The 18,726-nt window shown below is 36.0% G+C and overlaps 1 pseudogene; it reads left to right on the forward strand.

Moving 5' to 3' along the window:
* The first annotated feature begins 9,312 nt into the window (after positions 1-9,312).
* LOC149836622 (ABC transporter C family member 10-like) lies at positions 9,313-15,918 on the forward strand (annotated as a pseudogene).
* The last annotated feature ends 2,808 nt before the right edge of the window (positions 15,919-18,726 follow it).

Consider the following 18,726-nt stretch of genomic DNA (forward strand, 5'->3'; position numbering starts at 1 on the left):
ACTCTCTTAAGAAAAAAAAGTTTGCCCATGAGAGTTTTTGATACGAGAAGTTCTCCAAAATAAAGTTCTTTACTTATTAGTATAGCACGAGGAAAAACAAAGTGAAAAAAATATTAAAAATGAGAGTGAAGAGAAAGCGGGTGGTGGTGGTGGGTAGTGGTGAGATGGATGGTGGTGGTGGTGATGGTGAGATGTGTGGTGGGGAGTGTAGAAATAAATTTTCTCTTGGTAGGAAATATTCCTCCTCTACTTCCTATGGAGGAATGTTTTTCATAAAAAAAAATATGCTTTTTTAAAAAAAATGTTTTTTCATAAAAAAATATGCTTTAAAAAAAAACTCTCTGAGCTAAAAAGTCTCGTTTGAAAGGATCAAAAAATTAGTACAGATTTTCTACTTTGAATCACTTTTCCTATATTTTTCTTTCTTTCAAACGTGCCCTTACAGTAGGGGTGGCAATCGGGTCGGGTTGGCGTGTTAGCATACCTCAACCCGAACCCGACCCGTTTATTAAACGGGTCGGCTGTGGCAAACACGAACCCGACCCGTTTAATAAACATGTAACCCGACACGACCCGCCAACCCATTTAATAAATGGGTTGGGTCGGGTAAACGGGTTTTCAGGTTGGCGGGTCGGGTTGGTGGGTCGGGTTGACGGGTCGGGCAGACGGGTTGGCGGGTTGACCCACCCGCCTAACCCATTTATTAAACAGGTCAGCCGGGTTGGCGGGTTGGCATACCCCCAACCCGAACCCGACCTGTTTAATAAACGGGTTACGCGGGTCGACCCGTTTATTAAACGGGTTGGCTTAAGCCCAACCCGAACCCACCTAAGAGGCGGGTTGGCGGGTCGGCGGGTCGGGTTGGCGGGTCGTGTCAGAAATTGCCACCCCAACCTTACAGCAAAACTGATAGAAGTTCATACAAAATTAATAGACATGGTAGTTTTCATTTTCAACTCTAGAGTCATAAAAGTATTTTGCTGGGATCGAAGGATTTCATAAAATTCTAAAGAGGTACCATATTCCGGTTTTTAATTTCATAGAATTCTAGAGTCATAAAACCATTTGGCTGGGTTCTACTCACAATTCGATTTTTTTTTTATAAAAATAGGACACTACGACAAACTTTTAAATTTTCAAATCAATAAAAAACTATTTGTTGATATTTTAATATTAAAATATTAGCTATACGTGTCATTGTCTGTGTCCACATGTCTGAGCAGGCCCACTTGTCTCGTCAAGGGCACTCCAGTTGTGAGGAAGTAAACTTTGGGTTTTTTTAATTATCTGTACAATTATTTAGGTGTGTTTTTAGCAATATTCAAAACTTAGGTCTGTTTTCTTACTATTGCCAAAACAATAAGTGTGTTTTTCTGGTGTTGGGAGTAGTGTGTTCTTTTACCATTTACCAAAAGGTCATAAGTGTCAGCTTTGTCTGATCAATTTGACTGGAGAAATGTGTTCAACATTATTCTTTTAGGCTTCTTTGTTTCAAGGAAGTGTCATATGTTGGCATGAGCTGTAGTGCATGTCTTCGTGTGGTGAGACATTGCAGGTTCAAACCCCAGTAGAATGTTGAATAATTACTGGTGGGCGTGCCTAACCTTAGCTTCCCCCCTTAGTCTAATCATAGTAAAATCCCTCCTAGTAGAGAAGGAGGGTGTTACGTGTTCTCCTCCGAACACAAATTTGTATTTTGTGGTGTGTACGGAAGAATATCTTGGGACCTACAATAATTCATATGTCAATATTACTCATGACGATTTTATAATAAAATAACATATGAAAAAGGTAGATGTGCGTTTGACAAAAATGTTCTCATAAAATAGATATTCGTTTGATGAAAATGTCCTTCTGTAAATAGCTTTGCACATTTCTTCGACTCTTATCATTGCCTGAGTCGGAGCCAATCGGCTCCTTTAAGAGGACAGTGCCTGAGCTAAAGTTTGTGAAGCATATTCTCAAGAGTGCACCATTGCTAGAGTCTCTAAAAATCAGCTGCAATCTGAGAAAAATGGTGCAGTGGGCTGCCATTACTAATGAGCTCATTTGCTTGGAGATGATGCATCTCAGCTGCACATAGAATCACTTTGCAACAGGAAATGAACGTTCTAAATCACCCTTTGACAATGCACCATCTCTTGTAACATGAGCTTTCTTTAACAACACACTATTTACCGCCATCTGCTGTTGTTGGAGTACCCTTTGTCATCGTCTGCTGCCGATGGAGCACCCTTTGTTATCATCTATTGCCGCTGAAGCACCCTTTGTCATCGTCTGCTCGTGAGAAATAGTTAAACTACTAGAGGAATCGACCTTCTATCTATTGTTCATCATGATACCAGGGTGCAAACGTCGAATTGAGTAGACAAATAATAACAATTTACAGAAGAGATAATGATGACAGTGTTGAACTGAGTAGATATAGAGCAATAATTTACAACAAATATCAAATCATAGAGTAATGATTTACAGTAAAAATCAGATAAGAGAGTAGCGATTTACATTAGAAATCAGATAAGAGAGTAGTGATTTACAATAGAAATAAGATCATAGAATAGTGATTTACAATATAAATCAGATCAGAGAGTAGCGATTACAGTAGAAATCAGATCAGAGAGTAGCGATTTACAGTTCTACGTTGTCACCATTATCGCTTTTGTAAATCACTATTCTTTGTCTACTCAGTTTGACGCTTGCACCTTGGTATTATGATGAACAATAGACAGAATATCGATTTCTCTGATAGTTTAACTATTTCTCACAAGTAGACGATGACAAAGGGTGCTTCGACGACAATAGACGACGACAAAGGGTGTTTCAATAGCAGCAGTCGACAATAAAAGGTGCTCCGACGACAGTAGACGACGACAATGGATGTGTCGTCAAAGGGACTTCCTGTTACAGCAGATGGTGCGTTGTCAAAGGGTGATCCAAAATGTTTAGGGCAAAATAATGTGAGGAGCTCCTGTTACAACAAAGGAGTTTACTACTTAGGGCGAAAATAAAATGTTTGAACTTTAAAGAGTTAAGATCATCTTCTCTTTTCTGGATGGAGGACATTTTTGTTCTTTTCTAAAATCATCGTTTCATGGTGGGAATGACAAAAAAGGGTACTTAAGTCTTTGCAACCGCACCAGACTCCTATGCTAATTGATGCTGACACACACAGGGATACAAGCCCCACATGCTTATATAGTTCATTCGGACCCTCGAAGATGCACCTGCGTGTTAGGGGGGGACATGTAACCTGCTTCGCAGTAGGGATGTCAATGATTTTCATTTTATTCAATATCCAATTGAATTGGATAAGCCAAAACCATACCTGATTAATAGTTGGATGCATGTGTGGTTTTGATTTTTTACTACAAAATTCAAAAATTCGTATTTGGACTTGGATTTGGTATAAACATTTGACCATCCGAGTCCAAATATGAATTTGAATTCGTTTATCCAATATACATTTAGTCAAATATGGCATTGGCCACATCCAATCTGTATCCAAACCGTTTGCATCCTTACCTCTCAGTGTTTCCCACCTTCAATGTCTTTCACACCTTCTTCCATATAAAAGATCTTTTATGGGAAGGACCTGGAAGGACCATTTAGAAAGTCATGACTCTTCCCATGAATGGTTGCTTCTTTACATGGGAACGAAGCATAATTGATGTTTAATCATGTTTTTTTTTCAATTATAAAATTTATTGTAATACAGATCATTGATGTTTTAATCCTACCATACATATTTGGGCACGTTTTGAAGTGGGTAAAGGAGTGAAAATCATGTATGAAATGAGAAAACAATATTTTTCCAAACATCATAGAATTTAATAATTCAACAAAATGGCATGCTTTTCAAAATATCTAGAAATTTGAAAAAATCTCCAACATATCCAAAATTTCAATTTTTTACTTTTTAAGGATACTTTTATCTCTCTGCAAGTATAACATCATGTTCACAACTTATATTGTGAATGTTTTCAAGATGTATGACTAAAAAAACAACATAAATATGAGGATCCCAAAACAATTAATTTTTTTTTTTTTTGTAAAAGCCCAGTCCTAGCGCAGCCTTGATTCCATATGAAATAGATTTTTATCCATTTTTTTAGCCCAGTTTTGTCTGCAGCAAATAGTTTGATTTGTCCATATGAAATAGACTTTTATTAATAATTGTAGCCATTTTTTATTTTATCTCAAAAAAAAAAATATTCGGGGGCGCTGCCCCCGAACCACTGACTATCAAACCAATATTTTTTTTCTACACCCCTGATCTTTTATGGGAAGGACCTGGAAGGACCATTTAGAAAGTCATGACTCTTCCCATGAATGGTTGCTTCTTTACATGGGAACGAAGCATAATTGACGTTTAATCATGTTTTTTTTTTCAATTATAAAATTTATTGTAATACAGATCATTGATGTTTTAATCCTACCATACATATTTGGGCACGTTTTGAAGTGGGTAAAGGAGTGAAAATCATGTATGAAATGAGAAAACAATATTTTTCCAAACATCATAGAATTTAATAATTCAACAAAATGGCATGCTTTTCAAAATATCTAGAAATTTGAAAAAATCTCCAACATATCCAAAATTTCAATTTTTTACTTTTTAAGGATACTTTTATCTCTCTGCAAGTATAACATCATGTTCACAACTTATATTGTGAATGTTTTCAAGATGTATGACTAAAAAAACAACATAAATATGAGGACCATAGGCGGGACTGGGCGGTAGCCTAGTCCTGCCTCCCGAAACAATTAATTTTTTTTTATTTTTTTTTGTAAAAGCCCAGTCCTAGCCCAGCCTTGATTCCATATGAAATAGATTTTTATCCATTTTTTTAGCCCAGTTTTGACTGCAACAAATAGTTTGATTTGTCCATATGAAATAGACTTTTATTAATAATTGTAGCCATTTTTTATTTTATCTCAAAAAAAAATATTCGGGGGCGCTGCCCCCGAACCACTGACTATCAAACCAATATTTTTTTTCTACACCCCTGTCCCCCCCCTCACATGAATCCTAGCTACACCACTGATGAGGACATTCACAAATATAGTACAACCTTTGCAACTCATACATTCGAATGTTCCCAAAATATGTGAACCTCCTTTTACTAAAAATAAAAAATCATGCTTGAGGACATTCACATGCATGATTTGTAAACGTCCTCTCTTGTCTCTCTCTCTCTCTCTCTCTTGTCTCTCTCGTATCTCTCTCTTCTCTCTTTATCAATACATGGTCACATTCTTCAATTGCACATGCCTCCTGAGCCAAATTTAATCCAAGTAATCGAAAAATAAAAATCATTAGCAAATCCAATCAAATGAATCAGAGTCCTTAAACTATCACTTGTGCCTTTGTCATCTTACAAATAAGGTATGAGAGAGAGGACGTTCACAAATCATGCATGTGATGTTCTCATACATTTGAGAATGTTCTCCTCTCTCTTAGTGATGAGAGAGAGACAAGAGATAGAGATGAGAGAGACATAAGAGATTGGATGTTTGCAAATCATGCATGTGAATGTCCTCGTTCATTTGCCAATGTCCTCAAACATGTTTTTTCTTAGTAAAAGGAGGTTCACATATTTTGGGGACATTTGAATGTATGAGTAGCGAATACCAGGCTATATTTGTAAATATTCTCCTGCCAATGTTATTTTTTAGTAAAAGGAGGTACACATATTTTGGATACATTCACAAATATGGGTTGCAACGTTGTGCGATATTTGCAAAGTGGTAAAAATGTCCTAAAAAGTCAAGAATAAAAAATTTGGATATATGAGCGATTTTGTCAAATTGCTAGAAATTTCGAAAAGCACACCATTTTGCAAGGATAGTACAATCAATTTCTGTTAATAATTTTGGCAGCTGTATCTGTGAAATTTTTCTCCAAGTAGGTGAAGAAATAATATTTTTGTCAAATATTCATAGATCTCAAGCTTTTCATATGATATGAATACTCTAATTTTCTAAGAAAAATTTTACCACTTTAAGATGCAACCTTTATGTTTGGGGTCTTTGGTTTGGTCTAGTCATTGATCTTGAATCTTTTTTTTTCTATATGAAGTTCTTTGTAACAAAGAAGACTACTATACATTTGAGATGTCTTGTTGCGTAAGGTGTCATGTTTTTATAATTAATAATTACTTCTTTATGGTGTCTAATTTTTTACAAGTTGAAACCAAAATTTATAAGATTGCATTGTACAATCAACAATATTTTTTAAAGAAAATATACCCAACCCATAGCTATGATTATGAGAGTAAGAGGCGAGTGCAAGAAACAATACATGAAGCTAGAAAGCCAAGAGTGAGCATTTAAAAAAAAAGATATATATTTTTATTGAAAAATGTGATAGGTTAGGATATTAAAAATAACCTATCAACTTAATAAAATTCAAATATTATAAAAAATATTATCAATTAAATATGACAAATCTACATATGATTGCAATTAAGTATAGATTTCATTACTTTGTTTTATAAAAAATAATCACATACATTTTTTATTTTATTTATTAAAAATAATCATAGTAACGAGAGAAATTATATACTTTTATACATGATTCATATGACATGTCAATTTAAATATGCAAATAAAATCTCTACGACCAAATCAATGTTCTAAATTAATACATAAAATCATAAATAATCAGTTGAAAGCATATCTAGATGGATCAAATTTAAAATAATCCGTACTTGTAATTAGAAACAAACATGTAATTATAATCAATATTTATTAATATAATTTTAGTTAAGATTAGAAATAAGATCACACTTATTTAAATAAGCCACCAAATATGCTAAAAGAAAATTTATTTGATTGTCATACAATTTCGAACATGAAATGAGAGAAATTTGCTTTGGCTTAAAAATACATAATTTAGATAATTGAATAAGTTTTCTAACACATCAAAATTTATTGAATTATGATATATGATTGTGAAGTTAGGGCTTCAATAAGCTGACTATGTCAAGTGTTATTCAATTTTGGGTTATGATCTAGCCTGAATATATGTATATGATCTAATCATGGATTTGAATAAATAATATATATAAATCAATAATAATATAAAAAAAAGAGAAAGAGAAAGTATACCTTTCTTTCAACCAAAGCTCATAAATTCATTATTGAAAATAAAAATATGACACAAAGTTAGATAAACTCACTTTAACTTGAACCACCAAGAATTAAACTCAAGTTTTTGTGTTCACCTTAGGTTTAAGAGCATATTGAATGAGCCAGTTCTTGGCTTGACTCTTGGTTACATGAAACAAATCTACCTAAAAGAATTGCTTTATTTCTCCTTCTTAGAATGAAACCCTTGATTTATAGTTTTTTGGGACACTAGTCTCCCATTATAAAAAAAAGTTATATTTGATTTCAACTTCCAACCACACTTTTCTTAGTTGAAATGCCACCTCTTATTAGGTAATATTTTTAGTTAAAACAAGACTTTGTAAATATTTTTGGGATATAAAAAACAAAATTTAATTACAAACACGTCTAATTTTTTTCTTTTTAAAACTTGTTTGGCAAATCATGACTCTCTCTCTCTCTCTCTCTCTATATATATATATATATATATATATATATTTTACTAGTATACTAACTAAGACCTCATTGAAAAGAATACTAGATGTTTGACCTTAATATAGTGTGCTCACACAAATTATTGTTACAAGTATAAAAAAAGCTTTGCTCACTCTGTACATATATATGGTACTAATATAGAACACATTGTTTATCTAAGACCAAAGTTCGCATAATTAATCCTATCTCCAAGGCTACTAACGAGTGTAGTTATTAATCATTGTCTCTCAACAAGACTACTTATCTTCATACATATCAAATTGCCTAATTGACAGGAAGACAATGTTGAGTCTATTGCAAACATGTGTGCCACATACTTCAATGCCTCAATTAGGTAATCAGGTGATTTCTCGGTACTTACATTGTGACTTGTGAGTAGGTTTGTCTCCTAAAAGTTTCATCAATAAGAGACCTTACTGCAAAAATAAAATAAAATGCATTGCATCACCCCAACTCACTCAAGCTTATACACCTAACCTAATTTGTGAGATATAAAAAAAATGTATCTAAAGTTATGAGGAAGAGGTTTTTTCCTAAAATCCGAATTGACATGACTTATATAAGTTTTTAGCAACCAAAATCGGTAAAACTATGATAAGATCTTGCATAAGTCACAGTACAATGTTAAAATAATAGTTCATGAACATAATCATGACCATATTTGAATATTTATGTATTTCATTAAAAGTTATGCAATGCTATATAAAATATGAAACATTTTTTATAATCAATTGTACTTATAATCGAGTTGAAACCTTATGTTACGAGTTTTTTTTACTCAATCTAACCTTATAGATTTATTCAGCATGCACAATTTAGTAGTAATTGGCCCTTGCGTTTTCAATGAAAAAACATGTTTTTATGAGTAAAAAAAATGGATGTATTCATAGTTGTTGATTTTTAAAGTGCCTAAAAACCCATATACAGGTCATATCTCAATGATACAGAAGCCTGTTCCCGTTAATCAAAAAACATGTAGATCACGTATATAGTGCTAGATGTGAGAAAAAAAATGTTGTTTGCTAACTATAGTAAATACAATCAATTATAGCAAAATTAATCCTTTAAAATATGCTTTTAACACATGAAGCATGAAGTATTTAAGAAGCCTGACAGGAATCAAAATAGGAGGTGACGTTAAATATATGTCACATGGGCTCGTTTGCACATCTGACGCACCCGAGTCAAGTGGAGGGACATGTACTGTCTGCACATCTGGTGCTGCATAGGCTACGTCAGGTTCGGACCCGGCCCGACCTACTACCAAGAGAGAGAGAGTTTCGTACATTCCTTTTCTTCTTTGAGAGAGAGTCCGTGGGATAGAAATAAGTAAAATGAAAAAGAAACAAGAAAAAAAACATTTAAGTAATAAAAAAGGAGTAAAAAGTGGGCTCTCAGGTTGACTGCTTTGAGTACAAAGTATCATAGCAAGCCAATGTTAATAAACTCAAAAAATTATTAAAGATAAATGTAGAAGGGTTTGCTGGGATCTTTTTCTCTATGTTGATGCAATTAAACACACTTTTTGATGCAGTGATAGTTTTGATTCAGTAGAATTTGTCAGAATTCCTTGGTACTGATTTCTTCTATGGTAGTTTGCAAAACTTGCCATGAGTGTTGCCTCTTTTTTAGTTTTATCCGGATTTTGCAAAACATGAATAACTAAGCATATCTCCCATCCATTCAATTGATTTTTGCCTCTTAGCCATGTTGGCTGCCTATACAGGTTATAAGTTCTCAGGAGTCTGTGTTCCCCTCTGTTTAAGCAGAACCTTTTTTCTTTTTCTCTGAACTTGTATATTTTTGCTTCCAGTTAATGTCAGAAGGAGAAATCATCCGTGTTGCTCCTTATCACGAGTTGCTGGAATCAAGTGCAGAATTTCAAGACCTTGTTAATGCACACCAAGACACAATGGGTTCAGAGAAGTTTGCCAGTGTTGTTTCTTCTCAGACTAGCAAAAATAGATTCTCTTCGGCTAAGGAGATCAGTAAGTTTATCTGTTGATAGAAACCTAATGGGAAAAGTCTCAGTGGCTAATCAACTAATTAAGCAGGAGGAAAAAGAAAGAGTCGATACGGGTTTTAAGCCTTACATTCAGTACTTGAATCAGAACAAAGGCTTCTTCTACTTCTCCTCTGCTGCCCTTTCACATCTCACCTTTGTTGGCACTCAAATCCTACAGAATTCGTGGATGGCTGCCAATGTTCACAATCCTCATGTCAGCATGTTGCGATTAATTTTTGTCTACTCAATCGCTGAGTTCGGTGGTGCTGCTTTTCTATTTCTTAGATCTATTTTTGTGGTTATCTTGGACTTGCAGTCATCAAAATCATTATTTGCTCAGCTATTGAAGTCTCTTTTTCGTGCACCAATGACCTTCTATGATTCAACGTCTCTGGGAAGGATTTTGAGCAGGGTAGGTCTGAAAAAAAAAGGTTTGTGGTGCATTATATTTTTTTTTGCTGGAAGTTAGATCCTACTTCCTTTCTTATTTTCCTGATTATTGTCAGTGGCAGTTATTGTAGAGCTCGTAATCTGTTCTTGTTGAAAATCATTTTGAACAGATCTACGGTTAACTGCTATGAATAGCTTGGTGTATAAGGATATAGTCACATGAATGCCATTATCCCAATAAACAGTTATATGAATGTTATTTTCTCAGAAGAGATTTGTTTATCTGCCTTGTTTAACATCCATTGACAACAAGCATGCAAAATATAGAGATTTGAATTTTGTTGTTTTTCTTCCTTGGAATGTTGGGCTGCCAAGAGACATCATATTCAAAAAATGAGTGTAGCTGAGATGCGGATGCTTAGATGGATGTGTGGAAATACAATAAAAGATAAGATTCGGAATGAGGAGATACGTAAGAAGGTAGGTGTTGCACCCATTGAGAATAAGATGCGAGAGAATCGTTTACGGTGGTTTGAACATATTCGGCGAAGGCCTAATGATGCTCCAGTTAGAAGGTTGGAGAAATGGGAAAATATATTAGTTAAAAGAGGTCGGGGTAGGCCTAGGAAGACTTGGATGGAGATGATAGGAAAGGATATGAATGCTTTGAACCTCACCGAGGACATGGCATTGGATAGAAATGATTGGAGGAAAAGGATTCATGTGGAAGACCCAAAATGAATTTCTTTTTTGGTTCATATCGCTGACCCCAATTGTTTTGGGATGAAGGCGTAGTTGTTGTTGTTCTTCTTCCTTGGAAGTCGGTAGTTTGAGAATGGTTGTGTAGCTCTATGTTTTCTGACTGTGGAATTTAGCAGTGCCATCTATGTGCATGCTGAATCTACTGTAGGAAATTTAACAACCTTGGAGGTTTCACTCTTAGAGAGAAACAGCAGCAGCACTTAATGTTTTAGAAGGACGCTATAGCGGAAGATCATCATGCATTTTGTGTACTGTTTTTTTTTTTAACGACTTTTGGTGGAAAAGAATAGTTGCTTTGTACCTAGGACTCCTAGTCTTCTACTATTAAGAGTATATATGCCTCCCATTATTTTATAATCTTGTTACTTTTTGAGCATCATGTGTTTCAAGGATCATTATTTATTCGTTCATTCATCCTTTTGAACTACTGTGCAGATCTCGAATGATTTAAGCGTTGTCGACCTTGATGTTCCATTCATTTTAGCATTTGCAGTTTTTGCAACCATTACTGCATATAGTAATCTTGTAGTGTTGTCGGTTGTCACCTGGTCAGTCTTATTTGTTGCCATGCCAATGGAATATATATGCATCCGATTGCAGATTATAATATTAGCTGTTCTTTATTCTAATGGTAATTCACTGAATATTTTGTCATTATTTGCATTGTTGAGTTGATTTTGAACCTTGCTCTGCACATTGGATTAAAGAGATGTGATTCCAGAAGTATGAGTCTGATGTGACTCTAAATTGGCAGGGATATTACTTTGCAAGTGCAAAAGAACTGATGAGGATCAATGGTACGATAAAATTAGTGGTAGAAAATCACTTATCAAAGTCCATATCAAGAGCTATGGCTATTAGAGCTTTCAAGGAGGAGGATTGATTCTTTGCAAAAATTTTGGAACTCATTGACAGAAATGCTAGTCCTTTCTGATGAGTTGTGGAGCCTGATTCATAGTTTTTGCCCTTGCAGGGAGGGGGTCTGGGGCCTCCCCCGGCACGGGTCCCGAACCAAAGCATTGGGAAGCTGTGAAGTGGATATTGAGATATCTAAAGGGGACATCAGGTATGGCACTTGTTTCAGTTATTTTGAGGCAAAATGTACTTGGCTCATAGGGTTGTGTTGTGTGGGCATGTTGTTAAGAGTTCAACTAATCAGTGGTGCATAACGTACCAATTTCATGATTATCATGGCTTTATGAGGAACCAATCAATTCGTAGTACAATTCCTAATAAAGGAATCACGCTAGATGCATCGAGTGCAGAACAATCAAGTGTGACCAATATTTTCTTTTATCTAAGCTATTATCTTTCTCTGTTTATCATTGAAATCTGCATTATTGGCATCCAATTATCTGTTAAAATAGTCTAAACCTGTCAATGTTATCTATTTTCCACTGGACAAAGAACCTAGACTTTAAAGTCAGGGAAAAGTATTCACTTCACATATATGCCGCTCATCTCGCTTACACTGAATGGAACCTATCAATGCTTGTATATTTTCCACTGACAAAGAACCAAAACAAAAATACTGCATTTTATAAGCGTTTGGTTGAGCCTGCTGGGGGAAAAAATATCATAGATGATCTTGACATCTCTGCCATTGGTTTACATGATCTAAGTTCACGACTAGGAGTCATTCCTCAAGACCCAACCCACTCTGATCATGAAATCTGGGAGGTATTATTCTTGTTCTTGCTTGAGTATTCATTTACTGTGCCTTTTTTTAATGACGACATTTACTACAACTTTTATTTTTTACTATTTGGATAGTGCCATTCTGGATGTTTTATCTTGCTTTAGTATTTCGTTTTCTACTTTGCCTTCTGTTTTGGCTGATTGGATAGTACCATTCTGGATATTTTCACACTGTTTACTTCAGTTTAACCCTTCTGAGTTTATTTTTAAAATTCGCATTCCTGTGAACCGTGTATTACAGAATTTTATCAACTACTATGTTTCCCCTTTTAAAAACTCACTCATTGTGCAAATGATTGCTATTGACAAAAGAAAAGATATGTGGTCACATAGGTGCGGATGCAGAAACAGTTGCAGGTGTGGAGGGTGCTAGAAGGCAATTTAAAAAAAAAATGGGTGCATGGATGCAGATATATATATATATATATATATATATATATATATATATATATATATATATATATATATATATATATATATATATATATATATATATATATATATATATCCATGTTTGTGTGTGCATTTTATGTATTTATCTATATAATATAGATAAAACTGGGCTTCTTTAAAGTCAACTGAATCCACTTTGGGATAGAAATGAACCAAGGTGCAGTTGACTTCACTTGACACAAAGCAATCAGTGTCCAAGTATCGCACAAGCACCGAGACAGGTGCATTATCCTATTAGAAATGTCCATGTAACATAGCTTATGCCTCTGCTTCTGGGGTATGATCTTCATGGGACGTAGCAAAAGTTTCATGTTGGTTGCCACTGATGTCAATCCTTCTCTCTTTTTTTTAGTCTCTCTCTCTCTCTCTCTCTCCTTTTTCCTATCTTCTTCCCTCTGTTGCCTGTTTTTTTTTTTTAAATACAGAATCTAATAGACAGATGCTGGTTTCTTTTTTCCTGTTTTTTGTTCACACCGAGAAACTGCAATATAGTCCTTTTTCAATTGTTTTGTTGTCATCTCTGCTTTCTACTTTACAACTTAATTTCATCTTTGTCTTCACAGGTTCTTGGTAAATGTCAGCTGAGAGAGAAACTATGAAAGACAACAAAGATGGGCTTGCTGCACTAGGTATGGTAGTTGGATTTAAATTTTGTGAAGCATAAGAGCTTTCACTAAACATTGTAATTTTGCAGTGGTGGAAGATGGATCAAATTGAAGCATGGTGCAAAAAGGCAGCTGTTTTGCTTGGGGAGCGCGTCACTGAGGAGAAGCAAGATATTGGTGCTAGATGAGGCAATTGCGTCCTTTGACAATGCAACAGATTCAATGTTGGCAGATCCTGTGAAACAAAATGCAGGAAGCGTACCTGAATTCACCATGGACGCGTGTAGGGAATTCGGGTTTTGGCCAACATTGGGTTATCCACGGCACGCATTCAGCTATACGTGGTCGTGTAGGGAACTCGGCGTTCTTTTCAGCCGGACGACGCCCACGATGAGTCCAGGCCAAACAAGTCGTCGGTGAGCAGGACCCTTCCACGATATCAGAATGTGGAATTCTTTTTGGCAGGACCATTGCTACGAATAACTCATCTTTGTAGCCTCCGAACTCCTTTATATAATGGGAGAACGAGGCAGTTACCTGAATGTGGTCTCTTCACGTTCACATAACTCCCACCCACTAACCCCATTATTTGACCACTAATGTGCTAATGGCTGTCAAACCAGGTTACACTGTAGGTTGGACCCTTAACCCATAATGTCCAACATGCAATACTTCAGAAGACGATAATGACCGAGTTTGCCAATCGCACCGTCATCACTGTTGCACACAGGATACCAAGTGAGTAGTCGTACAATGGTACTTGCGATAAGTGACAGTAAGTCTTTATGCATTACGTTAAATTCATTGGTTTGAAAAAGGAAACTTTCTGTCAGTTTGACAATGAAAGGCTAAAATAGCTACAACATTAAGATGGACCATCATGATAATGGAGATTCCCAAGCATGCATTACACATTGGGCTGGGGATTTACTTTTCTTTTTAACCTGTTCTGTTTGATGGTTGGTTCATCAATGCCATCAGAAATGATGGAGATTTTTTGCTAAAATATTGCCAGCATTCTGCTCGTTCCAGAAATTTCTTCTTTTTCCATCACTAATAACAGGAATCTTGAAATTTCCAAAATACTTTTCTCTTCATATTGGTGTCAGCCGGTTACTGCTTAGGTGTTATTTGAGTTCCATGATTTTACAGTAGGCATCAGTGATTTTACATTGGCTGTCAACATCAATACTGTTCTTGGATTCGAATCCCACTGGGTTTATTTGCCTATCAAACAAGAAAAAGTGATATCTTGTAAACATTTCATTTTGAACGATTTTTCAAGCAAACCCCAAAAGGGGACAAATATTGATAATCTTATTGTTATAAATACCAAGACACTGTCATAATTTTGCAATATCTTTTTAGAAGTCTAGGTCTTCTGAAATATTTTATTTTCAGTTTAATATTGTAACACTGTGTTTATTTAGGAAATTCAATTTTTTTCTGAAAAAACACCTGTTCTAAAGTTCTCTTGAGAAAACCCCTCCAAAATATTTGGCAAGTGCCGACATTGGTGACCATGACGTAACCTAATCTGTAGAAGTGCATCTTATGATCAGGCTTCTTTTCAGTGGAGCAATTGGAGCACCATTCATAACTGCCCTTGGTTCTATATATCTTGATCAATAAGGGGGCCTTTGGTTATATGTATCTTCATCAATAACTGTAGAGAATATTGCACGGCAGAGAGAAAGTAGAAGAGGATGATTTAGTTAAGTTAAACGGCTTGCTTCAAGGAAGTTTATACACTTTTGAAAGTGTTTTTTTCGTAGTTTTGGGCTTTATTTATAACCTCCCTTGGGTTGCAGTTTCAGCCCAAGAAGCTCAACCATCCTGGCAACCCATGCATCAAAGAAAGTGGGCTCACTAACTCTTTAATGCATGGGTTCCAATGGTTGAAGCCTCATGGCCATAGTAGCCGTTACAGGCCAACATCTCGGCCACGAAACCTCAACCGTTGGAACCCATGCATTGAAGAGTTAGTGGGCCCACTCTCTTTTACCAATGGGTTGCCAAGAAGAATGAGTTTCTTCGGCTGAAACTGCAGCCCAAGGAAGGTTATAAATAGAGCCCAACACTATGAAAGAAACACACTTTCAAAAGTGTATAAATCTCCTTGAAGCAAGCCGTTTAACTCAAATCCTCCTCCTCTTCTACTTTCTCTCTGCTGCTCAATATTCTCTACTTTTTAATGCATGGGTTCCAAGTTCCAAAGGTTGAGGCCTCATGGCCATAGCAGTTGTTACAGGCCAACAATAATTTCCCTTGTTAGGTTCTTTATATTAGTGAGAGTTTTCATATAGGTTTTAAGGGCAACTTGTGGAATTCGATGAGCCATTGAATCTGATGAAAAGAGAAGGATCGTTGTTCGGGGAGCTTGTCCAGTTCTGCTATTAACTAAAGGAATTTGAAATGAAGCCATCACAACTTTCATCATTAGAGGTGAACTCGTTTTATGAAGCCTTCTGATCTTCATGCTTTGTCACAGAGAGCCTAGAGATATCCTGCAATTGTTAAGAAATGAAGATAACAAAAAATGCACGGAAGCAATATAGGATCTAATAAAGACACAATTAAATCACAACACGAGGGTTTACGTGATTCAGTCAACACGACCTACATCCATGGGGCACAAAGAAAATAATCTACTATAATAAAAGTAGAGAGTACAACGTCCAATTGCTTGCTCAAAGCTAAAGAGAATAACAACAAAGAAATCACAAAAAGAGGAATACAAGATTATCTCCCGGGTGCACAACCCGAGTCAAAACCCACAACACAACAAACACCTCTCTCTGAAGATTAATGTGTGGTGACAAACCTTTTTCCTTCTTTTTCTTCTCTCTACTCTCTGTCTCTTACTTCTTTTCTCTCTGCATACTGTCACTCTGTTCATAGTATTCTGCCATCCTTCATCTACCACACAACCTCTGCACCCCTATTTATAGATGGCATAGAGCCTTCTAGATGTGAACCTTCTAAATGTGAGCCTTTTAGACTCATTCCAGAAACCTAAGGGGTTTTGACCCTTCAACTTCTCCTACATTAATGAGAAGCAGTGGGTGGTTATTCCATTTCCTCATATCATTAATGAGGGATAGGGCTGGACTCAACAATCTCCCCCTCTAGCCCAAGGGGTACTTCAATACATCTAATCAACTGGAGTTCATGTCGTTCAATTGCCGACATGTATTTTGTTTCTCCATCGATAAGGTCTTTGTCAACATATCTGCGCAATTATCATTTGTGGAGATCTTTGCAAGATAAAGCAAATTTTTCTCAAACATATCTCGGATCCAATGGTACCTGATATCTATATGTTTTGACTTTGAGTGAAAACTTGGATTCTTGGTGAGATGAATGGCACTCTGACTGTCGCAGTACACCAAGTACTTGTCTTGCTCTAAACCCAACTCCTTCAAGAATCTTTTCATCCATAACATCTCTTTGCAAGCTTCTGTAAGAGCATAGTAGACAAAGCAATACACCTTTGCAATTTTGGCTGTCATGTCACAACTCCTCCTGCAAAAGTGAGTACAAAACCCGATGTGGACTTCCTCGTATCAATATCTTCAACCATATCTGCATCTGTGTAATCTGTTAAGACAGGTGGTCTACCACCAAAGCTTAAACAACCTTTGGAGCTCCCTCTGAGATATCTAAAGATCCACTTTACTGTTGCCCAATGCTCTTTTGCTGGATTTGCAAGAAATCTGCTAGCAACACCTACTGCATATGTGATGTTTGGTCTCGTACATACCATCGCATATATCAAGCTTCTGACTGTTGAAGCATAAGAAACTTTCTTCATTTTCTCCTTCTCTTCGTCACTTGATGGACTCTGTTCTGAGTTCAGCTTAAAGTGACCTGCAAAAAGAGAACCAACTGACTTTGCATTGTTTATACTGAACATATTCAAGACTTTCTCGATGTACTTCTCCTGTGATAACCATATCTTCTTGGTTTTTATATCACAAGACATTTGCATGCCCAATATTTCCTTTGCTGGCCCCATGTCCTTCATTGCAACGGTCTTACCCAGTTCCTTCTTAAGCCTGTCAATTATAGACATATCTTTCTCAAAGATAAGCATATCATTAACATATAACAAGAGAATAACAAAATTCTCACTGAACCATTTTATGTAGACACAATGATCTGAAGTCAATTTATTGTATCCATTTTCAGTCATAAATGAATCAAATTTCTTGTACCACTGTTTTAGAGATTGCTTCAGCCCATACAAGCTCTTTTTCAACCTTTAGAAAAGATTTTTTTTAACTTTGACTTTGAAGCCTTCTAGTTGCTCCATGTATATCTCATCCTCCAAATCATCATGGAAGAAAGAAATCTTCACATTTAGATGCTCAATCTTCAAGTCCACGCTAGCAACAATACCTAGAGCAACACGAATATAAGACATTTTAACAACAAGAGAGAAAATCTCTTCAAAGTCAATACCTTGCTTTTGACGAAAGCCTTTCACAACCAATCTAGCTTTGTACTTTGGTTGAGAACATTGTTCTTGGATTTTCAACCTGAAAACCCACTTGTTCTTCAAGGTCTTTCTACCTTTTGGTAGTTCTACCAAGTCATAAGTGTGATTCTTCTACAATGCATTCATCTCATCATGTATAACTATTAGCCACTGCTCTTTCTGCTCATATTCTTGTGCTTCTTTGTAACTCTCTGGTTCACCTACATCAGTAAGCATTACATACTCATATAGAGAATACCTTCTGCAAGGTTGTGACTCTGTAGAAGATCTTCTCAGCTGGGGTTCTAGAGAAGGTTGCTCTCCAACTTCTTCCTACTCAACATGATCTGCAGGTAAATCAACATCAGCATATGCATCATCTTTTTGCACTGCTCTTCCTTCAACTTGTGCCACTGAAGGAGTAACTGGATCCAAGTTGATAGATTCACGTGCAGAAGTCTGAATTGACACCTCTTTCTTGATATCTTCAAATATCTAGTCTTCAAAGAATATCACGTCTTTGGATCTGAATACCTTCTGCTTCTCTTGATCCCATAGCCTGTAGCTGAATTCAGCATCATCATATCCTAGAAAAATACATTGCCTCGTCTTATCATCAAGCTTGGACCTCTCCTCCTTGGAAGATATGTGCAAATGCTCTGCATCAAAATACCCTCAAGTGCTTGTAGGACACATCCTTTCCTGACCACACCCTATCTGCAACATCA

The sequence above is a fragment of the Nuphar pumila genome, chromosome 5, assembly GCF_984573655.1.
Source record: "Nuphar pumila chromosome 5, dmNupPumi1.hap1.1, whole genome shotgun sequence".
Taxonomy (NCBI): Eukaryota; Viridiplantae; Streptophyta; class Magnoliopsida; order Nymphaeales; family Nymphaeaceae; genus Nuphar; species Nuphar pumila.